We start from the raw sequence: 25,683 nt of genomic DNA, 5'->3' as shown, positions 1-25,683 counted from the left end.
CATAATACTTTCTAGGTCCATCCATGTTGTCACAAGTGGCAAGATATCTTTCTTTTTGTGACTGAGTAATATTCCATTGTAAAGATTTATCACATCTTCCTTAACCATTCATCTATTGATGGACACTTAGGTTGCTTCCATATCTTATCTATTATAAATAACACTGCAATAAACATAGGTGTGCATATATCTGTTTTGCTTGTTTGTTTCAAAATTTATTTATTTTGAGAGAGAGAGCATGAGCAGGGGAGGGGCAGACAGAGAGAGAGAGAGGGGATCTCAAGCAGGCTCCACGCTGCCAATGCAGAGCCTGATGCAGGGCCCAACCATGAGATCATGACCTGAGGCAAAACCAAGTGTTGGATGTTTCACCGACTAAGCCACCCAGGCACCCCTATCTTTTTCAGTTAGTGTTTTCTTTTCTTTTTTTTTTTCAGTTAGTGTTTTCATATTATTTGGGTAGATACCCAGTAGTGGAATTACTAGATTGTATGAATCATCAATCTTATGAAAATTATCTTCTACCATATGGCCAGATAGCCATTCCCCGACAGTCTTGCTACCTGCTCTTGATCTGAGGGATGGGAGTTACCAGTACTCTGTAAATAAACAAATCACCTGGATCTTTTCTACCTTGTCTCCATGTTTGCTTCCTCTCATAATTCTCTATAACAATTTGGGCTTTGCAAACATAACTGACAGGGGAAATGAAAGGAAGTAAGGAGTTGAGGTTAGTAATCTCCATGCTTTGTACTGGCTGCTTTAGTATTCATAAAACTTAAAAAATTCTTTGTCGATGGAACATGAAGTCATGGTTGGGAATGGAGAAGGAGAATGTACCCATAGCCAGGAGAACTCAATACAAAAGGATGGTACATGCACTTTCAAAATGTTCAACAATGAGCTTCTAACCTATTTAGTATGAATTTTTTTTAACAATAATTTGGCAGGAAATAAAACAAAGAATGTGTATATTAAAACTCCAAACTTTCTCATTTCCTATTTACTTGGGAGCTTTTTCTTTGACTTCTTGGGCTCAATTTATCTGTGAATAGCCAATGGGAAATGGCTATAAAAAGACATACGTAATTGGAGGTCAAAGGTTTGATTTAAAGTCTGACTTTGATGTTCAATCTTGGGTAAAGCACTCACCCTCCCAGAGTCCATTGCATCCTGTCCTTCCAGTGGAATGATAACAGCGTGGCCTGGGGCAATGCTGTCAGGACCCCAGTTCATCCCAGAGGTCACTTGCAAATCTAGTGTATGATTCCCATGTACTGGGAAGACTTTCTTCCCTAAGCACTCATGTCTGCTGCTCTGAGGACTTAAAAACAGAGGACATGTTTTATAATCCCAAATCTCTGTGTTTCCTGAGTTCTTTTTCACAACTTTCAGGGGGAAATACTGATTCCAACTAAGAATAAACTGACTTGTTTTCAGATGTAAGTTCATGAGACAAACAGCAACTTGAAGATTAAATCATAAATCTTAATAAGACATTATTAAATATACTATGTATAAAACATTAAGCCTCTAAATTTGAACAATCTTATACAGATTATCTTCCCCTACCATGTAGTATGGTCTGATTTATTCATACAGTTGACTTTTGTTGAATTTTTTCAACCCTCCATTTCCATCCTTTCCATCTTGATAGGCTTCCTCTTCTTCAGGAAGTCTTGACACAGTAATGACTTTGGTTTCTCCCTCCCCACATCACTGTCTCTACCCCTCAGTCTATCCTGTCTTCCAGATTACTAGTTTAACAGTGCCATTCCCCTGCTGAGATCCAAAACATCAAAATCCATCTCTGACAAGTAATGGGCTACCAAAATTAAAACAAAATGGTGCAACTAACCACTACCAACTTTGATAACTGGGAAGTTTCTTATTCACTGCAGGAAAATGTCTAAATTTCTATATTATTAAAGATTTTTTATTTTTATTTATTTTATTTTTTATAAGAAATTTTAAAGCCTGACCCCCAACATACATTTCTAAATTTACCTCCCTCCTATTGCTCTCCCCACAAACTCTCATCTCCTACAATTGCCTTTGTTCTTCCTGCCAACCATGAATTCCAGTCTTTGCCTTTTCTACTTAAATTTATAACAACCCATAAAATCCCAATCCTGGTTTCATGGCCCAGTTTGGGGATTTTCAGATTTAACTTAGTGCTCCCTTGTCTCTATTTCCTCCCTCTAGCACTTCCTGCTCAGGACACTTAGAATGGTTTTCAGTCATACACATCTTTCATATTTCATGCCACCAATACAGGTTTCTGTGCTTGTATTATATTCTTCTCACACTCAGTTTCATGGCTATTTTCATCTTTTAAGTCTCAATTGACATGTATCTTCAGAGAGAACTTTCCTGGACATGTTGATTTTTTTTTTTTTTTTGTCACCATCTTGTTTATTTTGTTCCTTGCCTCCCCATTCACTAAGATATAAGATCCATGAAAATATGAACTTTGTTAATGCAGTTTACTCTCTCTCTAGCCCCTAATAATATGCTAGGCACATGATACATAGGCAAGACTGCAGGGGAATGCCTACATTAAGTTCTGGGTAAAGTTGGACTATGTTTTCAGGACTTTTTAGGAGCCAATCTTATCACAAAACAGATAAGCTTCTTATTTTCAAGGGATGAAGTGACTTGGCCAATGAGTTTAACAGTGTAACTTAAGTTTTGCCTTCCCAAGTAAATTAGATTTTAAAAAGGATCTTCCAGCATAGATATTTAAAAATTATTGTATATGAGTGATCAAATGAATGAATCCTATTATTGGTGAATGGATGCTATTTATTAAATGTATGTTATATGCAAAGAGAATGCTATATAAGGGTTGGCAGAACATTCCAAAACAAATGACCATATGTAACAAACCATGCATTTATTACAAAATGAGAATGAGTGTTAGGTAAAATGGAAATATCTACAGAACCAAATGAAAGGGAAATTGTTTTTCTAGAACTATTATTTGTAGCAAAATAGTCACACTCTTTTCTCTCTTCCTATTTTAGTGATAAATCAAAATATTATTTGATATTATAATGTTTTCTTTACCTGTATCAAATTATAAGCAAGAACGGGCATACAACTGGTTAGGATATTAGTCTTTTGTTTTTAATTCAGTTTTTGAACCAGTCTGCTGCTATTTTCAGGAAATTAAAAGTATCTCAGTAGGATATTAATTGAGAAATATTTAATTATTTTGTGTTAGCAACGTTCTCCTCAATGGTCCTATCTATATATAAGTAAAACAGTAGGATCATTTTGTTAATTTGGAATGGATTTGATTATGATGAGTGTTTGGCTTTTTCATAGCAGTTTTTGGAATTTTGTTACAGTTGTTGTGAATTATCTCAAATTTCACTCTACCTAAAAAACAGATTTGGGACAAACTGAAATTAAAGGTTAGATTAAATGTTATGAAATTAAATTCTAGTATGTGACTATCTTTGTTAGTTGGGTGAAGATTAAGAGTTACTTGCTTTTTTTTCATTGTGTTTTCATCAGAGAACAATGACATATCAATGATATCTATATCTATATCCATATCTATCTATCTATCTATCTATCTATCTATCTATCTATCTATCTATATATGGAAGATTTTCCAAAGAGAAATTCTTGGGCATGACAACATATTTGGACAAATAGCAAAAGTGCTTTTGAAGATGCTTAGTCACTGGTTTTATAGACATAAGTACAGGAATGCTGTTACTATCTTAGCCCTCTTATGAAAACACTACTGACATCTCTCAGAGCTCAGTTACTTGAAGAAGCCTAGACTTTAACTTAGTAGTAATTCTTCCTATTCAGGATTACCTTCAAAGCAAAGGACATGGGCTCAGATCCTCTCATGGTCATCAGCCTATTTAAATTCCAAGAGCACAAGCATTTTTAAAATTCTGTTAAGTGCTGGCAAGTTGGTCTCTGATCCATGTAATTGGGCTGGTGCCCATTCTGACAGAATTGCTAAAACTAGCCAAGCATTTTCTTTACCAAATTAAGGGGGATCTTAGCAGAAAACAACTTGCTAAATTATTTCCTTGAGTAGGTTAAACATTGGACAACTTGGCTTTGTCAAAAGTTCCTGAACGTGGTGTATCTGTAGTCACAATTTTCTACTGTGTATTAAGTCACATTAATTGTTGAATGTATGACCCATTCTAATTGTACAATATAAATTTACAATTTGTGATAAAATCCAAAGGGATCGTGATTTGATTTTCACTTCTTTATCTGTAAGAAAAAAAGAAATATTTTTAAGGTATAGTAGTAGAAGTCCATAGAAGGGTGGAGAAAACTGCATGGTAGGAGTCTGGCGATAAAATGATCTGACTTGTAGGGAAGTTTTTTCTGGGAATGAAGTCTATGGTGATGTTAAGAGGGGAAAGGAGATGCAGGGGTGAACCCCAATGATAATATATGAGAGTAATAGTAATGTAAGAGTATAAATTAATATTTCACAGCAAAATGATAAGGAAACTGTAGATATAAAAATTTTGAATATAGAAACCCAAAGATGAATGAAGGAGTTGGGAGTGGGAAGGAGAGGCAAGAGAGTGACCATTTGCTGATGAAGAAGAGAGTGATGGAATGTTCTAGCCTGGCTACTTACAGGTTTCATTTCCTACCAGTGGCTCTACCACCACCACCACCGTCAGGGATTTGGTTGGCTTGGCACAAAGCTGAACAGATGGTTCAACAACACTTGCTATGAGATAGTATGATATACTGGAAAAATTGTCAAGTTTGCCAGACTTGGATTGAAATTCTAACTTCACTGCCAATTTTCTGGGTTTATGTAATATTAGGATTCCAAATAAAGATAATAATGCCTAATTTCATGATTATAGTGAAGGATGCTACAAATGTAGTAATAATACAAACTACCTAGCTCCTTATAGGTTCTATTTAAAGAGTAACAGTGATATTACTAGTGCTTTATTTGTTATAGTCCTCTTACTATATCAAAAAAAAATTAAGAAGGAAAACATTTTAAAGAAGTAGTATTCCTAACATGTTCAATTAAAAATAATAATTAAGAGGGGCACCTGGGTGGCTCAGTCGGTTAAGCGTCCGACTTCGGCTCAGGTCATGATCTTGCGGTCCGTGAGTTCGAGCCCCGCGTCGGGCTCTGTGCTGACAGCTCAGAGCCTGGAGCCTGTTTCGGATTCTGTGTCTCCCTCTCTCTCTGACCCTCCCCCATTCATGTTCTGTCTCTCGCTGTCTCAAAAATAAATAAACGTTAAAAAAAATTTTTTTAATAAAAATAATAATTACGAGAAAATTATTGCTTCCACTTTTCAGGTCAAAATATTGATGTAAATGTATGGCTGTGGTCAATGTATATGAAAAGTACAGGTGATTCTAGTAGATATTTAGCTATTCAAATATAGTTCTTATAGTTCACAAATACTTTCTAGATCTGTGCTTTCATCATGCCACCTAATTATTAAATTTATTATAAATACATTTTAATTAGAGTCTGTTCCACTCCTAATTTCTGATTAGCTTCATATTACCAGGAATTTTACTACCATTGGTGGGGGGGGGGACTAGAAAAACTAAACTTTCTCTTCTTTAGTAATGATGAAAATGCAGCAGCAAGTAGAATGTTATCTGGGTGTCAGGTTCCAGATATTTTTGAGCCCAAAATCATAGATAACAGATTCAACACATATCCTTTGAGCCCCTAATATCATGCGGACTTGGGGAGTGGGGGAAAGGGTTGATTAGAATGAAGAAAGCTTGTTTCCTGTCATCATAGACCATAAAATATTTTTGCTTTCATGGCCAAGTATAAAACAAATTGACTAGGGCTCGAATGAATGTTCTTTCTCAAGTGGAAAGATTTTTTTATGCCGGAAAGGGGAGCTGGTAGAGAAATTTTCCAAAGTGGCAATTGAGTTAAGCTTTGCAGGATGATTATTTCAGTGGAATTTAAGGGAAAGGTGCGCAAGGAGAATCCATTTCTGTGCTGAGACAAAGATGAGGGTCAATTAGCTGGATGCCAAAAAAAAATTCACAGGTGAGAATGTCTTCGATTTTCTTTGATTCAGGAGTTTTACTAACTTGATTTTGTTAGTACTTAAAGACAGGAATGACTCACATGAATGATGTTCACAGACAGATAAGTAGTAAGAATACCAGGTTATTATTTTACTATAAATACAGTTGCAGAATGCACCAGAATACTCAACCATAGTGGACAAGAAGGACATATTATTCTGAGCAAATCGGTGAACATTTAGAATCTTCTCTATCTGCAGTTTGGATTAAACTTTCCTATCCAACTCTTAGCACTCTGAGTATCAATTAGCATACTAGCTAATCATTTTCACTGAATGTATGGATTTTACTACAAATAGTATCTCATTCCTCAAGCCCAAGCTCATAGGAGACAAATCGTTTTTGCGTAGTTAAGAATATAGGATACGTGAAGCAGAAGTTGTAAAAAAATAGAAAGCAACTTCATATAAAGAAAAGCCAATTATAAAAACATCAAGTTCTTCTTTTCTATTTTTTGAGCCATGAGTTTTGACAAGTAGGTACTTCCTTATTAATTACTTCAGCCACTTCTAGGACTTTCCATTTGCTTACTTATCCAGTGCTAGTTATTATTAGGGCTTATTATTAGAGCTTATTATTCCCAGTCTAAAATTTTAAGATGTTGATGAGTAACAAATGGTATGAAACTCATTGACTAGTAATAATGCAAAAGGAGGGACTGGATTTAAAGGGGCTGCTACCACACCTTCAGTTTCAGATGGGTTGCACCTGTAGTCCTCCTAAATGATCTTCATTGATCACAGGCCCAGGGAAGAGGGGTCTTCAGATCTAATTGGTCCTACAGCCTGAGGCAGTCTATGCATGCAGTGTCTCTCTCACCTAGTGGAGGTGGAGGTCCTTGGAGCCAGTAACATAATTTTGGAGAAAATAAGACAAAGTGAAGGTAGTAAATCTGAATTTGTACCATCCATTTACAGGTCTGTGTAAACAGTGAGATCATAGGTAAGGAGCCAAAATGGATGTGGGCACAGAGGACACAGAGTGAAGCAATGGGAGGTGGTCTATATCAGTTATAGAGAGGGGGAGACATACTTGCAGAAGCTTTTGTTCACTGCAAGTATGGAAATAAGTCGGTCTCATTTAGTAAGTTTGCAAAGAGGCAAACATCTCCCCATATGTTTTCACTCTAGCCATAGCATATACTGAATTTTTCTTTAAAAGCCTTTAATCAAAACATTTTCCTATTTTTAACATGTAACATATTAGAAATCCTCTCTCTCCGAGTATTGAGAGCTACAACTTTTGATTATCAAACTGACTAGAACAGTATGAAGCTCATGAAAAGGGAGTCTTTTTCTGTCAGAGTCGTAGGATGAACTTGCCCTGTGAAACATACTCTTTCACCAATTATACCCCGGGGGGAGGGGTGAGAAATAGCAACGTGTTCTCTGCTCCTCTGTTGCACACACACCACCTTTCAAGAAATTCAGGGTCTTCTTTGAAAAGAAAAATATCTTGATCCCCTGAGACACTACAGGCCTTTTTTAGGAAGGAGAGATATATAGTATGCCAGGTTGCATTTATGGGGGGAAAAAACCAAAAAAACAAAAAGGAGTTGATTCTTGGGCTGCAGAAAGCAGATGATCGAGAAGCCATAATGACAGAGTTTGCAGAAGTTACATTCTTTGAAAATGTTACAAGAGAGCTAGGAGAATGTGCTCAGCATTTGATAAAAGCAAAACTAGAAGGTCCTGAAAACATGATATACTAAATGAATATGTCAATCTTTAAAGACACTGATCCATTCTTGCGGAATTTGGATAAATCTAAACAGTACACCTCCCTTATTACTGTGATACCGGGTTTTTCAATTTGTGTTGCCAACTTGTAATTTAACGTGATTTGATTTTTCCCTCTATATCTCAACAGGTGTATTACAGCCTTTGGTATGCTCTTAATCCTAAATTTACACTCAGTTACCAACTCAGGTGTTTTGAGTTTGGGGAGGAAATATTTGAGTAGATTATATACTTTTAAAATATATTTAGTACTGTTTTATTTCAGTTTAAAACTAGGTTGACTTTTATTATATATCATATATATAAAGTTATTGTATATATTATAAAGAGGTAATGGGATACTACAATTGTAGTCAATTTACCAAATTAGAAAATTTTTAAATGTGTTAATTAATAAACCTATAATTATCTAACCCAGTGATCTAACCCAACGATTATATCATTCTGATATTTTTCCATTGCATTTTTAAAAATTTAAATCCAAGTTAGTTAACACATAGTGCAATAATTAAAGTGGTCTTCTATTCTTCAAAATGTATCCATTTTATATTTTGGGTTTGTTATAAACTTTGCCCTTTTAAAGAATGCAAAAATGCTCTAGGTTATTCATCTTTTCAATTTTGTTACTTGTTGGGGGGGGGCGGTGGAGAGGCAGCTGTAACTACTTAAGGATAAGACGTGCTTCCAGACACATACACACAGTAGCATCCACGTGGTTTCAGATCAGCTCACTTACATACTATTTAAGCATGTTTTGGGACTTCAGACTCCGGTTCTGAGAAGTTAACATTTACATTTAAGATACCCGCTTCTTCGAGAACATTGCTTTCCCTCGCTTCGTCTTTCATTCCACCTTAAAACAGCTGCGAAGACTGAAGGAAACCAGCCCACAGTTTAGCCCCTCCTACCAAGGATTGGACTTGAACTCCTCTGTCGTCCCGGCTGAAAAAGGATCCTGACAGAAAGCTAGAGGCATAAAGGAGCCTGAAGAATCTCATGTAACTCTGGGAACAGTAAGCAATATATTTACTCTTGCCCCGCTCACTTCTCTCCCCCCACGCTCCTTAGCTTTTAAGTTCCTATCTGACTTGAAAGGGAGAAAGGACGGAGGGAAACCGGTGGTTCGCTGCTTTACAAAGTCTGCCTCTCCTCTGCCTTTTGGAAAGGAGACTCAGATCAGGGCACTTAATTTCTTCGTAACAAATGCCAGCTTGCTTCCCGGGGTCTAAAGGCATGGGCGAATGGAACGACAAGGGGTTTCCCTTACTTAGAGCCCCCAAAGAAAGCGACCGTTCGACAGGGCAGTGAGGTGGCTCTTGTTAGAGCTCCACGTGATGCCTCCCTGAGGTTACCGATCCCGGACTAGAGCGGTGTGGTTTTTGACAGCCACTAATACTCCTTAGCGATGGAGTCTGTGGGCTCTGTTAACGTTTTAATTAAAAAAAAAAAAAAAAAAAAAAAAAAAAGTCCTTTCGATTACTTATGCAAAGCGTTCCTGGGTTTTTCATATGCTGCAGTGTCAGGAGAAAAGAAAGACCATGTTGAAAAAGGAATTGTAAAACCACTGGTATTCCGATTTGCCCTTCCCTAAGTTAATTGACGAGCCTGGAGAACAGAGCTAGATCCTGAGCAAGTTTTGAGCAAATACCAAAGTTACGTTTTGAGTGTGGATACTATTTTGGTACCTTTGTTTTAGAAAAAGTTAAAAAAGGCATTTGGCTTTGAAATAAGAGTGGCTTAACCTATGTAAGTCTCCTAGAACTTACAATAATTGGAGTGTTAAAAATAATGATTTTCATCTCAAAGAGTAGAACAAGAAACGCTGGTCACACTGGTTGATGATGTAAGCATTTATTCGGCCAAGGCACATGGAGAGTATATAGTACAGGCATCTCATCTGGATGGGTGTCAGTTCTTGGTTAGGATATTTGCATGTACAACCCTTTGAGTTCAAGGAGGATTTGTGTTTTATTTCTGTTTGTTTCAGAAATTTGGAATTGAAGCTGAAGAGATATTTGCAGGGAATCGTAGTGAAACAAACCCTGTTAAGAATTTTAAAATTTTATTCCTGGAGGTCCCTAGACCCTGCCAACCAAGTTTGATGTTGGGATAAGAAGCAAGTATTTGCTGCTTTCACTGAGCAAAGGAAGAGTTAAATTTTAAATTAAGCAATAATTGTGAAATGCACAGAGAAGTGTGCATTCTGCATTTGCTGAAAGCAGCTTTGCAGACTTCCTGAAAGGGAAGCACATTTTATGGAACAAGAAACTAAGAATCTTATTTAATAATTTTCCTTTTCCTACTTAAACATAAATGCAAAACACCCCAATTGTGACTTACAGTCCTTTTAACATTGTAAGTCACTTTTGAAGTATTTTGCATTTGTATTTTAATAGGAAAAGGAAAATTATTAAATAGATATCCTAGTACCTGATAAAAAGTTCATTCCGTAGAGCTAATTTGGCCTGTGTTCGTAACCCAGCAGTGTCTTTCCTGGTGTCACTACTTAGAAAGCAAAATCATAAAACCATGTCATTTGTATATTAAAACACAAGTTCCAGGAATAAAAAAGAGGAAGACAAGAGTTAGCTGTGGTTCCTTTTCCTCTCATAAGCCTTGTAATTACCTTCAGTGTTTTCCCCTCCTCTTGCTTGCAGACTTTATAGCTCTAATTTTTCTCAACTTTGCTTTTTTTTGTTTTAAATCACAGACCCTTTTACAAATTTTGTGAAATCTATAGACCATTCCCCAGAATAATGCACGTATGCTCTTCCAAAATGTACAAATTTGGAAACACCATTAGGAAGATCACAAACCCACCAAAACAATTCATGTCACATGCACATGTAGTACTTCTTAGAACTTTGGAGTTTTCTCCTCGTATCAAATAATTGGCAAATCATTTCACTGATAAGAAGAATTGTTAAACAGTGAATATTGCAGTGCCCATACTGTCATTCATTCATTAGTGTTCTGGGACTCTAAGCAGTGTGGTGTAATGGAAAAAACTACCAAGTGACCTGGATTCTATACTGAACCCCAGTAATAATTAACTGTGTAATATTAAGCTTGCCATTTTTCTGTAACATCTGATATTTTTAATTGTTGATGCAGCACATAAAACAAGTAGGAAAATAAGATACAAGTTATATTTTATTGGATTATGGGATGTCTGTATTTGCTGTTTTTATTCCAAAATTCCTAACAATATTTCCCTGCATGATTGTTTTATAATATTCTTGTTTATTACAAAGATAATTCATACTCACTGCTTAAATTTCATTAAATATAGAAAATTGCAAAGGAGGAAAGGAAAAAATGACCTATAATCCACTCAAGGGCTATTTTTAAAATTTTTTTCAATGTTTATTTTTAAGAGAGAGAGAGAGAGAAAGAGAGAGAGAGAGACACAGTATGAGCAGAGGAGGGACAGAGAGAAGGGGAGACAGAATCTGAAGTAGGCTCCAGGCTCTGAACTGTCAGCCCAGAGCCCTTTGTGGGGCTGGAACTCATGAACAGTAAGATCATGACCCGAGCCCAAGTCGGACATTCAACCACCTGAGCCACCCAGGTGCCCCTCCTCAAGGGCTGTTTTTAAAATGTCATTCATTCATTCATTCATTCAGTCAGTCAACAAATATTTATTAACTATTAGGCATCAGTACAGAGACAAAGAGACAGGAATTCATTTATATACATCTGTTTATACTTCTAGACATTTTTCTATACATACACTCACAGGTACATTTTACAAAATTGTGATTACATTTGTTAAAACGTAAGCTGAAGCATATCAAAAATTTTTAAAGTTTATTTGAGCAACAGTTAAGTGGAACGAGACAGTGCAAAACAAAAGTGGACAGAAGCACTTCCCCAGCAGGCTCTCCAAAAAGACTTCTATCAAGAAAGAGTGGAATCAATGTAACAAAATTATTGATTGGCTGTAGTTTAAAGCCTAGTTGGCTGTTTGTGGTTGGTTGTCCTTAGGTTTCAATATGTAGGGTTAGTTTTTAGACCGTTTTGGACTTTGGTTTGCTTATGTAGACCACCAAGGCGTTAGTGTCACCTTATCTAACGGCCTCCTTATTTCATTAGTTTAACACGCTACTCTTGCTATTTTATAACATGCTTACCCCTCAGGCATGATATTGTCTGTTAAAACATGATTTTTTTATACTTGTGTATAAGTTTGTGTTCATTCTTATCTGAAGCAAATATTATTGAGTCCCTACTGTGTGCCAGGTACTGGACAAGTAATGGCTATCTACCCATGAATAAGAGTGCTTCTCACCAGCATGTAATTTTTGGACTGTGGAAATGTTATATTGGCTGATCATTGATTTTTGGATATTCAGGTGGATTTGTTTTCTACTGTTACAAATAACGTTTTAGCAAAGACCCTTATGTAAATGTTTGTGCACAACTTTGGATAGATTGTACTTCCTTTGGATAGATTCTTAAGAGTGTACGCCCAGGTTTTAACAAAAGTTCACTACTTACAAGTTGTAAGATCATAAGCCAGTTGCTTTATCAAAGCACTCTTTTCTCCACTGTAAAATAGGAGTAATAATAATAATTGAGTGTTTGAAGGATTCTCAAAAATGCTCAACAGAATTTCACGGAAGGTTAGCAATTATTGTTGCCATTTTGCTCTTGAGAAAAATTGTATCAATTTAGAAGCAGTATGCGAGAGTAGAACTTCCCTATGATAACGCTAACACCGTGTTATCAGTCACATGGGACAAACAATAAATCCAAAAATTTAGTTGTTATATGAAAAATGGTATCTTGTTCAAATGTATATTTTTTTCAGAAATAAGGTTGGGCAATTTTATACTGGCCACTCATGTGTCTTTGTTTATGAATTGCCTCTTTCAATGTGATTTTTAAATCCTTTATTTTTCAGTTTTCATTTTGAATATGGTAAATATCAATAGAAATAACTCACATAATCATGGGGCGCCTGGGTGGCTCAATTGGTTGAGTGTCTGACTTCGGCTCAGGTCATGATCTCATGGTCCGTGAGTTCGAGCCCCACATCGGGGCTCTGTGCTGACCACTCAGAGCCTGGATCCTGCTTCAGATTCTGTGTCTCCCTCTCTCCCTGCCCCTCCCCCTCATGCTAGGTCTCTCTCTCTCTCTCTCTCTCTCTCTCTCTCTGTCAAAAATAAATAAACATTAAAAAAAATTTTTTTAAAAAGAAATAACTCACATAACCAAAGGCCTTATTAAAGGTCCTCAATAGGTTGATGGGGGGTGGGAGGGAGGGGAGGGTGGGTGATGGGTATTGAGGAGGGCACATTTTGGGATGAGCACTGGGTGTTGTATGGAAACCAATTTGACAATAAACTTCATATATTGAAAAAAAAAAAAGGTCCTCAATAATTTTGAACTGTTGGGGGGGGTCTTAATATCAAAGGCTAAACATTAAACTGGAAATACAAATTCTATAACTATTGCTTTTCTCAATTTTGGAAAATTGTTCTTATTGTTGCCTGAAACCTGTTCTTTAAAAATGGGTGAGATGCATAGAAAAATGAAAGAAAGCCATTTTTATTCTCATAGACTGTCATAGTCTACAAAACCAGAGAAGTTGAGGAGGGTTCAGGGAAGTGGGTCAACACCCTTGTAGACTGTCCCACAGCTCCAGGAACATCTCGACTTGTTTCATGTAGAGAAGATGAAGACTAAGGGTTACACGATTCTTTATGAAGGTTTTGTAGGAAAAATAGCATCCATATTTGTCGAGAACCAACTTTTTATTTATAATTTGTTTGAATGCTTACAAAAGCAGAGACAGAGTGTGAGGGAGGGACGGAGAGAGAAGAAGACACAGAATCCGAAGCAGGCTCCAGGGGCTGAGCTGTCAGCACAGAGCCCAACGCCGGACTCAAATCCATGAACCCCACAAACCGTGACATCATGACCCGAGCCAAAGTCGGCCGCTTAACCGACTGAGCCACTCTGAGAACCAACTTAGAGAAAATGAATTTACTAGCATCTCTTCATCTACTCATTGACGCTTAGGGCGGGGACAGTTGGGGGGGGCCCAACGGTTAGTTGGTTCTGGAGTCTTTTCCAAAGAGGACAGTAACCAGAGCAGACACTGTTCTGATCTTTTGATACTTGCACCTGCCTGAGAAAAAAAGAGATGCACCAAAATTTTGCTGCTCTTGCTGTGTGAATCTCAGTGTTTTTGATCCTTTCTGATTCTTAGTCTACCTTTACAACCTTGTTTGGAAGTACGATTTATCTCCACTTTGTACAAATATCATTTTTAATTTATTGAAACAACAGGGTAATCCATTTTGTAGACTTTTTACATGTATTTGGTTCAATATTAGGAAAGTATTGAGGAAAGAAATTTAAAGCAATTATGTAAGAATTTACAGAAAAGCAGTTTGGGGAAAAGGGCCTACAGATGCATGCAGCTGTGAGGACATGCTGTATAGGCACCTGCATCTGTAATTAAGATGTCTTTTTTTATGACTTAATTTTATTTATTTAGAGAGAGAGGGTGTATAAGCAGGGGAGGGGCAGAGGGAGAGGGAGGGAGGGAGAGAGAGAGAGAGAGAGAGAGAGAGAGAGAGAGAGAGAGAGAGAGAGAGAATTCCAAGTAGGCGCCACAGTGCAGAGCTAATGTGGGGCTTGAACTCACAAACTGCGAGATCATGACCTGAGCTGAAGCCCGAGTTGGACACTTAATCGGCTGAGCCACCCAGGTGCCCCTGTAATTAAGATTGCTTAATGTCCATCAGTCCCTTGTTATATATACCGTAAACCTCAAACGGGTATTGTATTCCTTTCCATCCAACTGTCATGAAGAAGAGGCAGATGAATTTAAAATTGATGGAGGTCACAAATTTAGATCTTAAAAAGGTAACACCAGAGTTATCGGTAGTTCATGGCACAGTCTTCTAAATCACTGCTTTCAATATGTAATGGGAATTCACGTTCAGATAAGAACTTCAAAGTATTGTTAGACCCTTGATCCTTAGAAGATGGTACTAACATATTTTAGGAAGATGCCACATAGCAAAAATTCTCATTTAAAGAGATTTCTTGGTTAGTTAAAAATTTAACTGCAGATTATTAAGATGGTTGCTTATAGACTACCACTTGGTACTTATTTTTTGAGGCGGTGTTCACCAAGAATTTATATTTTAAATACATGAAAGCTCATAATATTTATATGAGATTTTTTTCTTACCCTTACCACTAATGATGTCTCTGCTATCGATGAAAAGTAATAAAAGAATCAACTTTGTGAGACTCCTTCAGTGTTTGCAGAAATTCTTCCTGTTGAAATTATTTACTTATTTATTTTTAAAGTTTACTTATTTTGAGAGGGAGTGAGCGAGAGTAGGGGGGAGGGGCAGAGAGAGAGGGAAAGATTGAATCTGAAGCAGGCTCTGTGCTTTCAGTGAGGAGCCCAGTGCGGGCTCAGTCTCACAAATGATGAGATCATGACCTGAGCCGAAATCAAGAGTCAGATGCTTCCCTGACTGAGCCACCCAGGTGCCCCTAAATTATGTTTTAGATTGACAGATTGGTTTGGTTGATTAATACCTCGTGAACAATTGTCAGAATGAAAAGAACACATTTGTATAAATCATAATTTTCTATGAGGAAAATACTGTTTTATTAATATAGTATATAGCACTCCTAGAAAAATGGTAGGAAAAATATATCTTTTTAATACTTAGAAAAAGAACAGATATTAAAGGAAACAATTTAGAAAATCTAAATCTAAAATCTCTCTGTCACTTAAGAATTTTACTTGCTGAGGGGTGCCTAGGTGGCTCAGTCGGTTAAGCCTCTGACTCTTGGTTTCAGCTCAGGTTACGATCTTACAGTTTATGAGTTCGAGCCTCGCGTGGGGCTCTGTGCTGACAGCCCGGAGCCTGCTTTTGCTTCTGTGTCTCCTCTGTCTGCTCCTCCCCTGCTCATGTTCTATCTCTCAACAATAAGTAAACATAAAAAAAAAAAAAAAAAAAAAAAAGAATTTTACTTGTTGGGTTAAAAAGAAAAATCCAGAGCTAATATTACCAGGAATTGGTGATCACTGGGCTGTATGCATTTACTCCTTCACCAATTCAGGAAGTTTTAATTCAGACTGACTACATGCTAGGCACTGCGATCCCTGTAGGGGAGACCTGGGTGAATAAAGCAGGTGTGATTAATTCCCTCTTGGAAGAGAGAGGCAATAATTAAGCAAACAATAAACAGATGATAAAGGAAGCAACCTGATTCCAACAGTTGAGAATAATCTGGAGAGGGGCAGGACGGAAAAGTTTCCCTGAGGTGAAACGTAAGCATAAAGTGAGGCTGTGAGGGATGAGAAGCTGAGAGAGAGAGCGTAGGAGGTGAATGGAGAGAGAAGGGTGTGGCTTGCGCTGGGGGCTCCAGGCAAAGCACTGGTACCTGAGCCTTCGAGAAAGCAAGCAAGAAGCTGGATGGAAAACCAGAGATTGGGGTAATGTCGTGGGTGCAAAGGAAGCAAAGTGGTTCCAGGGAAACAGAGGGTAGAAAAGTGACTTCACTTGAAAACTTGGTGGTCATTAGTGATCTTGATTAAGAGCAGTTTCAGTGGAGTGATGGGGACAGAAAGTGTGCGTGAGGTTGCCCGTGGATGGGGGGTGAGGACTCTGGGAGCATGGATACCCTGTGAACAACTGGCCCTCTGGAGAAATCTGTTGGTAAATGCAGCAGAAACGTGGAAACATGGAGGGAGGAGGAATATGAAGCAGAGGGACTTCTATGGGCTTGCTCATCAGGTCATCAGGAGAAAGTCATTTTGTTTGTTCAGAAAAGAGAGGTATGACTATCATGTACTTACAGAAGAGAGAGGGCTTTTGTGTCCCAAGAGCCACTTGCGGGGTCAGGTCTCTTAACAGGAGGAGGAATTCTGCTTCCTTGGTGAAGGCAAACAGGACTGAAGTGCAAGTACAGGGAGTTTGCTGATTTGGTGGTGGGAAGATAAGACACTTCCCTCTGGTGGTGTTTTCTCAGGGGAGATGAGGTCACCAGCTAAGAGAGGGGGGTGGGGAGAGGCAAGGTGGAGAAGAAAGCCATTTTCTAGAATGGGGATGCAAATTCACAGGAAAAACTTAGAAAGATACTGTGTAGTGTCCAGGGCCTCTGTGAATGTTGAGAATGTGAACCGAAAATAAAACCAGTCTGCCAGGTTATGTGGTTTTTCTCGAGCTAAATGCTAGGAGCAAACCCAGAGAAGCTAGAATGGCTGAATTCTTCTAGAGTGGGAGTTTTGAAAGCAAGCAAGCAAGCAAATCTGGAAATCCTTAAGATGAACAGGCAGTACCCTGAGCCAAAACACAAAATGAAAACAAAACACCTAAAACAATGCATAGAAATTCATGAGCTTATAGAATACAGACCTTTTTATCTAAGGTAATTATTAACTAGCAGGGAGTAATTACAAGTTGGCTTGATTTCTAGCATTTTGTAGGAAGGGATTGAATTTGTTGCTTTCACTCTTGTCGGATTCTTACCTTTCCAGTTGCCTGGACTGGATATCACTTTGGCAAATCTCAGTGCCTTTACCTGCTCCAGGAGCCATCATACTGGGCTTTTTACTCTTCTTGTCTTAGTTGCTAGAACTGTCATTGTCATTTTAAATTCTGATTGCCTAACAGTTGCTGTGACGGCCTTTATTGGGTGCCTAGGTAAGTTCTTATGTCTGCCTTATATCATACCCTTCAGCTTTCCTCAGCTTTTGCTTACTTCTCCAGGCTCCTGGAAGCCATCAGTGCTCCCTCAAGATAGTTTAGTTGCTTTATAGAATTTGAACCATTAGAGCTCTATAGTATAAGGCTGGCCAAAACATGTGGTAGTAATAATCAACCATCAGAAAAAGTTTTTCTTTTATAGCCTTGCTATCAGGATGTTCTTTCATCAACCTGAAATACATCCTTGATTTTGCAACTAAAAGTCATTTCCTTTTCTTTTTTAATCCTTAGAACTTTGGAGAACAGCTGGTTACCATAATCGACATGTTTTTTTCAGGAATGAAAATATTATTGAAATACTGACTCTTACATTTCTTCAAAGTTTAGAAGAAAATCTTGTTTTTTCAAAATTCATTATATATATATATATGTATGTGTGTATATATATATATATGTATGTGTGTGTGTGTGTGTATATATATATATATATATATATATATATATATATATTTAAATCCTTATAACATTAAAGTTCTTTAGTTTTGCACTAAGGATGGCTGGGCACTTTCCTGAATGAGAGCAATGAGTCTGTGTGGGTCAAGCCTGGCAACAAGCAGAGGAGGGGAAGCTCTTTGTGGTCAAATGCACTTAAGTTTGCATCTGGCTCGGACCTTTTCCAGATGCACTGCTTGCCACTCAAGGTTCTTCTCTGGCCTCCTTTCCTCCTACCTCAATGAGACACGCCATGAATTGGAAAGTCATTCTGTACTTTATTCCTGGGTTCTGGCCATATTTGTTAGGCTGTGGTTTAGATGTAGTTATCTAACTTCTTCCTGTCCAAAAATGAAGGGGACATCTGCAAACTGAAGGGGAGAATGTAGCACTGTTTTTGTTAATTTCATATTTTTTGCAAGCTCACTGGGAGGGAGGGACATTTATGTCACCAGCAGAGAAGCTCAGTAGAAATATTCTTACAGACTCTACCAATGTCCTTGGTACTGTTCTCTAGCTTGTTGCTCGAAGGTTGAGAAAATGTAAATTTCCTATTTTGAAGCAAATGATGGTGTTTCTAATTTATTCCAGCCTGTGTTTTTTTACATGCAACGTCTAAATATTCAGATTGGGTTTACACGTTTATTATGGTGCTAGCAGAGGTAGGTAGCACAAAAAAGAACTGTTTTTTGTTGTTGTTGTTGTTGTTGTTGTTTTTTGTTTTTATCATTTTACCCTTTATGGTGCTGTGAGCTCTTCTGTCCTCAAAAATTTTACATTGAACTTTAGAACTTTAGTTCCACAGAAGTAGAGGGGGAAAACATACCGCAAATCTCTGAAGCATATATAAGTATCATATAAGGGGTCTACTAGACTGCATAGACTCCATGTATTTTGATAAAATCAGTTTTCTTTGTAATCCAATGTTTTTATTTCATGAACTTTATAATGTCATACTCTACTCAGGGGTTAGCTTTGCCAGATGGCCAGAGTGAGTGGTCCATGGTACAAAAAAGATCAAGAACTCCTGAGGGTATTGCCTTCAAATGCACATTTACACAGCTCTTCATCCTTCAAAAGACTGGGTTTCCGGTTTATTTTAAAAAGCGAATTGCCATTCACAGTATCTAGAAGCAAATTTCTAAAGCTCCTTACAACCTGAGAAAAGAACAGTGGATTTGAATTCCTATTTCATGTAACACAATCCAGGACAAGTAGAATGCTCATTTCCAGCTTAGTGGTTTCGCTTCCTGGTAGTGCCTCGGATGGGTGGCTGTATGGCTCCTCTTATCTTCCACAGTCCTGCTATATTTATTTGTCAACCTTTTCCACTTCAAGTTCACAGTCAACATCCATATTTTAACTACCTCACTAGCTGCCTGAAATAGTTATTGTGTCAGTTGAAGAGTGAAACAAACCCAAAATGTTGATAATTTCATTCAGTAATAAAATGGTTCTCATGAAACATTTAAGCCAACATGACGATTTTCCTGGGGGTTTTCCCTAGACTGTTTACTTTAGAAAAAAGATATGGCTTTCCCCTCCTGTGGCAATCTTGAGTACGTCATGAAAAAAGGGCAGCAATTAAGGGGGAGTGGAACCCTCAACAAAACACAAATACTCTCTAGGGGAGCATTTTTTGCAAACCTCCTGGTCTGGAGAGAGAAAGCTGTGGAAGTAAACATGCTTCTCAAAACATTCTCTTTTTGCTAGCGTTTTGTGTCATGTCATTAGGTATATTTAAAAAGTGGTAACACCAAGGGCATTAATGTATCTGTTTCTTTTAAGTAAAAGAACGTTATTCTACGTTTTCTGAAAATGAACCTAATATAGTTAACACTTGTCAATGTGGTATTATTCCATACTCGCCTATGTAGCAAGAGGAATTTTTTTTTAAATAGTCCATCTCATATTTGCAAGTTAACATCTTATAACTATAATTCAAATTCGGAAAAGTGTAAAAGATGAAAATGACTCTTTTAAAACTTTATTTGACCAACCATAGAAATTCAGTTTTTCATTTCTCTCAAATTCATATCTTGAGTCTATTCTGCACCATCAAATAATAACTTGGCAACTTCAGATTTTGGTCAGGCTAAAATATAAATATATATATATATATTTATATTTATATCCTTTTTATTTTGGATGCATCTCCTTTTTAGCCTGAGTATGTGAAGGGCAGGGGAGAGGAGGGAATGTGGTAGGGTACAAAGAAAGAGTAGCTGGTTGAGAGTGAAAGACTTTGTTCAGCTGTTTTTCCTACTGGGTGAACTTGGCTAGTGTCAAGAGGAAAAATTTCTTTCTACCCTTCAAGATTCTTCTGGCTGGTCTACGAATTAAATTGTCATGAGACAGATTAACAAGAGAAAAAAAAACCCAAAGTTTAATTATGTGTGCATAGAAGCAAGTTCTAAAGAAATGACCAGGGTAGGCAGTTTGTATACTTTTTAGACAGAGACAATAAATCTGTGAGAAATAGACAGGACAAAGAAAACTTATGTTTAGGCACTTTAATTGATAAGGAATCCTAAACTAATTTGGGTTGGGGTACTAAATTACTAAAAGTAACAAAGATTGTTCAAATAGCCTTTTCAGCTCGGAATTCTCTATCTTTGGTGATGGGGATGTCTCTTTTTACCTTCTGGTCCAGTGAGGGTACCTTTCACATGGGAGATTTATTTCCTGCTTTCTGTAGACAAAGGTGGGGGTGGGACGGTGGGATGTGGCAGTCAGAGTGTTCTTTTTGCATTGGCTATTTCTTAAGTAACTTTTATTTTAAAATAATCAACATGCATGGGCTCCAGGGTGGCTCAGTTAGTTGGTTAAGCGTTTGACTTCGGCTCAGGTCATGATCTTGCAGTTTGTGAGTTCCAGCCCCGCGTTGGGCTCTGCTCTAACAATTCAGAGACTGGAGCCTGCTTCAGATTCTGTCTGTCTGTCTGTCTGTCTCTCTCTCTCTGCCCCTCCCCCACTTGCACTGTCACTCTCACAAAAATAAACATTAAAAAAAATGAGAAAAACAAAAAAAACCCTTAAAAATAAATAAACAAAATATTCAATACGCCAAAGTGGCACATTTTGGAGCAGTCTGCCCTTGGTCTCTCCACTAGGTTTGTTTATACCTTTAGGCCTCAGCTTGTATATTTGCACAAAGAAGTTCTGCCTGGGTGGTAGTTGTGCATATTTCTTCCAATTTTAAAATTTTGTGAACTGAACATACAGTGAGAATGGTGGCTTGGTTTTGGCCATCTAGAGATGAAACAATGGAAAATAACAGCAAACCAGAGAGTCAAGGAAAGAAAAGCTGACAACTGGCTCAGGGGTGACGCAACATTCTTACATTGTTTGTAATGCAGCGTGTGAAACTGGGCAGGCCAGTTTCCTCAGCCCTTGCAATAGGTTCATCTGGATTAGACCTCGCAATTGTGAAGTGGTGGAATGAACTGTTACGTATTGTGTTTCAGTTATAGAGTGTGTGTGTGTACATGCATGCATCCGGTGCACGCATGCATGCTCTTTTTAAATAACCGGGGGAGGGAGGCGTGCCCATTTAAAAGATGCTGTGGCCTCTCCTCTTTATCACATCCACAGTTCTCCTTTAGATGCATTTCCTAACACATCTGGACCTCTCTGGCTGGCTGCGCCCCTTTCTCCTCAAACACCGTATTTCTCCATTAGCGACCATATGCTTCTTATTTAATGGCTATGTTTACATTATTGGTGTGTTTTAGACTAAATTGTGCCCACCCTCCATTCATATGATGAAGCTCTAAGCTCAGGATCTCAGAATGTGTCCTTATAAGAAGAAGAAATTTGGACACACATAGAGACACCAGGGGCATGTGGGCATAGAGGAAAGACCATGTGAGGACACAGGGAGAAGGTGGCCATTTGTAAGCCAATGAGAGAGGCCTCAGAAAAAAAACCAATCCTGCTGACAGGTCAATCTTAGACTTCCAGCCTCTAGAACTGTGAGAAAATAAGCTTCTATTTGGTTAAGCCACCTAGTTTGTGGCATTTTATTACCATAGTCCTAGCAAACTAATACAAAGTGCTCCTCCCATCATGCCATCTCTCTGCTAAGATTCTTTCACATGCAGTTGTTTATTGTATGATGTCTTGGAATTAATGCCTGTCCTTTAGGGTCTTTGATGGAGTGGCAGAATGGTATAGAAAGTAAGAATTTGATGTGAGGCAGAGGGTCAGGATTCTAGGGCCGTATGACCTGGGGAAAGTTTCTTAGTCTTCCTGGAAGACAGAATTCTCTTGTAGAGTGTGGTTTGGGAGACTGTCTGCCTCAATTTGAGTTGCCAATTAGACAAATCACTTAACTTTTCTTAAGGTTTTTGTTTTGTTTTGTTTAATCTCTAAAATGGCGATAATAATTCCTCTCTTGTTATGAAGACAAAATGAAGTGGTGTATATAAATCACTTAGCTCCGTGCTTGGCACCTAGGAAATGTTTAATGAATGTGAACTTTTCAAATTAAGTAAGCAAATTAAAAAAATAATAAAAAGAAAATAAAGTAAACATTGCTAAAATGTCTTCCAGTTTTGTCGGTCTAGGGTCTATAAATAGGCTTTGTTTCCCCTTGATTATTTCTCAACACAAGACCTCATCTGTGGTTTTCCCCAGCACCCCATACAAATTCCCACATTTGTTCATTCATCTTTTCAGTTAGTAGTAATTGAGGGATCATTTGGGGCTCATGCAGGGGAAGGAGCTAGAACTTCCCTCATGCTGCTCACAGTGAGGGGAGACATACGCTATATATAATGGTAATGTGGTATACAACAGTGTGGTGAGATATCTCAAAAAGAAATGCAAGGGTTCTAACCTTGTAGGATAAGGAGATAGTAAAGACAGTCAATAAAGAGATAGTTTACTTCAGAGAGTAAGTTTACACAGAACCCTGAGGGGCAGGCAGAGACTATCCTGTAGAGAACGTGTGAGGGCAGTGGCACAGCACCGGACGAAACTGAGACAGGACAGAGCATCTCCAATGTGGCTGTGGCTCACTGTTCATGTCCTTTTCCTAGAGAAAGTGTTTCCATCTCCCATTTCTCTACATCTAAGCTTGTTCAGGATTTTGAATAGCAGCTTATTCACCTTTTCTGTCAAGCCTTTTCTATTTGAAACTGCCTACTTCTTCTCTGAAACTCTAGTAGGAATTCCATATATACTGGTTTGTTTACATAACGAACTTTCAATAATAGAAGTTTGAGAGCTAAAGAAGCAGTACCAGAGACCTAGGAGTAAAAACAGAGCAGAAAAAATCAGTTCAAAAGGAATAGCGTGGACATTAGCCACCGGGACCGGGTGTCTCTCTGCGGGAAATGGGAGGCAAATTCAATACCGTTGGGTTCCTGGTTTAGGAAACAGACTGAGGGAATCAATCTGTACCTTTGTATCTGGTGGCATGCTTTTAGATTTCTTTGGGAACAGGAAAATTCTCTTAACAGATTGTCTGTGGTACACTAAAATATGGCTTGAGAGACATTTCTATCTAATAAAAAGCCATTCGTTTACTTATCTTAATTCCTGCTGTTTCTTTATTTTTCTATGCCTGTTGATGATAGCGAACTCTTTGCTTGGCCTAGGTTTTAAAAAAGCTCCAGCAAAATAATCTAAGAATTTCAAACTTTAGTCATGCCATTGTAACAAGGATGGTGATGGTGGGAAAGATGGTGATGGTGGGAACCATGGCACCTTGCCCTTTTTGCTTTTGGAACCCCTTTCTATATCCAGCATAATGGAGAAAGCTTTGAGTTTGGATGCAGACAAGTTAGTGGCCCAATATATTTTTTTTAAATTTTAGCAGATCAAAAGCAGGAGTACAATCTCTAACTAAAACTCATTGTTGAGTATGAAAAAGTACACAGTCTTTGTAAGAGGTGCTTAACAAATTTGCCTACTTGAATTTCTTCGAAATTTCCATGGGGCGCCTGGGTGGCTCAGTTGGTTGAGCATCCGACTTTGGCTTAGGTTGCGATCTCACTGTCCGTGAGTTCGAGCCCCACGTCGGGCTCTGTGCTGACTGCTCAGAGCCTGGAGCCTGTTTCAGATTCTGTGTCTCCCTCTCTCTCTGACCCTCCCCTGTTCATGCTCTGTCTCTCTCTGTCTCAAAAATAAATAAACATTAAAAAAAATAAAAAAAAAAAAGAAATTTCCAAAAAGCCAAAGAAGTCTCAGGAAATTGAAGCAATTTGGCGGAGGCAGGTGGAGGGAAGCGCCAATTTCATAAACAACAATTGCAAATGATTATTTTGTATATTTGTGACCTGCTGGGCACTGTGCTTGATGACTGACATGTGTTCTCTCATTTCATCATCCCACTGCCTCTGTGAGGTGTGGGGGCCACTTCCCCCATTTCACAGGTTTGGGAATGGAAGATCAGGATCGTACGGTCAGAGAAAAGAGGAGACAACCTTGAACTTAGATCAGTCTGGTTCCAGCAGGGAAGCCTGCCTCTAGTTCCATGCTGAGTCCCTTAGTACCTCCTCTGTTCTGTCACACAATGAAATGGAAGGAAAGAGAAAAAGATCCTTTGCCTATCCACCTTTCCTCCAGAGGCCACAAACCTAGTAATGGCCTCTTCCCTTCCTGTTGTCCTATCACACTGTGCAGGAAAGAAAATGGACTAGTCTGTGTTTCTGGTTCTTGTTCACTTTTCCCAGAGAAGCCCGTCTTGCCCTGACAGTACGACTAAAAGCGTTTTGGACAGACCACACACTACTAAGCATTCATGGAAAGCCAAAAGTTGCATTGCACAGGCAAGTATGTTAAAGAGCATATCCAAATTTCCCTCTCATTAGTGTTCAGGAAGTTTCTAATGACAGAGCAGCCAAAAACAAAACAAAACAAAAAAACCATGTATACTCACCGACACTGGTTATTCAGCTTAGTTATAAAAGACAAAATACAAAACCTCCCAAACTGCTGGTTCATGAGCATTCGTGATACTCGTTGTGCAACCTGCTTGCAATAAGATTTCCAGGACTGAGCCAGATGTGGGGGAAAAAACATTTTCCCAGTGTTTAATGTGGTGAGCTGGACAGAATGCCTTAATTTCACAAAAACTTAAAATATCTACTACTATAAAGGGGAATAAATAAAAGGATGAAATAGTGCCTATTTGTAACTGGAATTGAAAATGCTGTCACCGTCTAACAATAATGACCAGTAATTTTATCCTGAAGAAAGTAAACCTTAGTCAGTTTTCCCATAGGACTCTTTTGTTACTTCTTTAGAACTTTGGAATGAAAATTGCACATATAAACTAGATCTATCAACATGTATTGGACTTTTTAAATAACTTTTTAAATTTGAAATAATTTAAGAAATGACAAAAAAAAAAATCACAGGGCTCTCATATACACTTTACCCAGATTTCCCCAGTGTGACATTTTACATAACCATAGAACATGATCAAAATCAGGAAAATGACATTAGCATAAAGCTATTAACTAAACTACAGATCTTATTTGGATTTCGTTCTTCTTTTGTATGTAACAGATTTTATCCAGTCTGACAGCCTCTGCCTCCTTCACTTGAAGGATAATTTTGCTGGGTATAGTATACATTGTTAAGAGTTTTGTTCTTTGAGAATTTTGAATATGTCCTCCTCCTAATTTCAAGCCTCTGTTCTGATGAGAGGTCATGTTTTCATCTTATTT

The 25,683-nt window shown here is 38.0% G+C and overlaps 1 protein-coding gene and 1 long non-coding RNA gene across 4 annotated transcripts in view; one reads left to right on the top strand and one right to left on the bottom strand.

Moving 5' to 3' along the window:
• Positions 1-3,107: 3,107 nt before the first annotated feature.
• On the bottom strand, positions 3,108-12,969 carry LOC131496334 (uncharacterized). Its single transcript, XR_009254440.1, has 2 exons — positions 12,772-12,969; positions 3,108-4,251 (listed from the first exon to the last, which is right to left on the bottom strand). It is a non-coding gene; the product is annotated as an uncharacterized LOC131496334 (long non-coding RNA).
• Positions 8,608-25,683, top strand: part of PLA2G4A (phospholipase A2 group IVA) — a 160,003-nt gene continuing 142,927 nt past the window's right edge. The window contains exon 1 of one of the 3 annotated variants that reach the window (XM_058701814.1): positions 8,608-8,836. The gene's annotated coding sequence lies outside the window, so the exon portion shown is untranslated. Of the gene's footprint in view, positions 8,837-15,896; positions 16,300-16,942; positions 17,510-25,683 lie in introns of those variants that run through there. The other 2 variants (XM_058701816.1, XM_058701815.1) reach the window with 2 other exon arrangements.

Source organism: Neofelis nebulosa, chromosome 15, assembly GCF_028018385.1.
Source record: "Neofelis nebulosa isolate mNeoNeb1 chromosome 15, mNeoNeb1.pri, whole genome shotgun sequence".
Lineage (NCBI taxonomy): Eukaryota > Metazoa > Chordata > Mammalia > Carnivora > Felidae > Neofelis > Neofelis nebulosa.
This window is presented reverse-complemented; position numbering and strand designations above follow the sequence as displayed.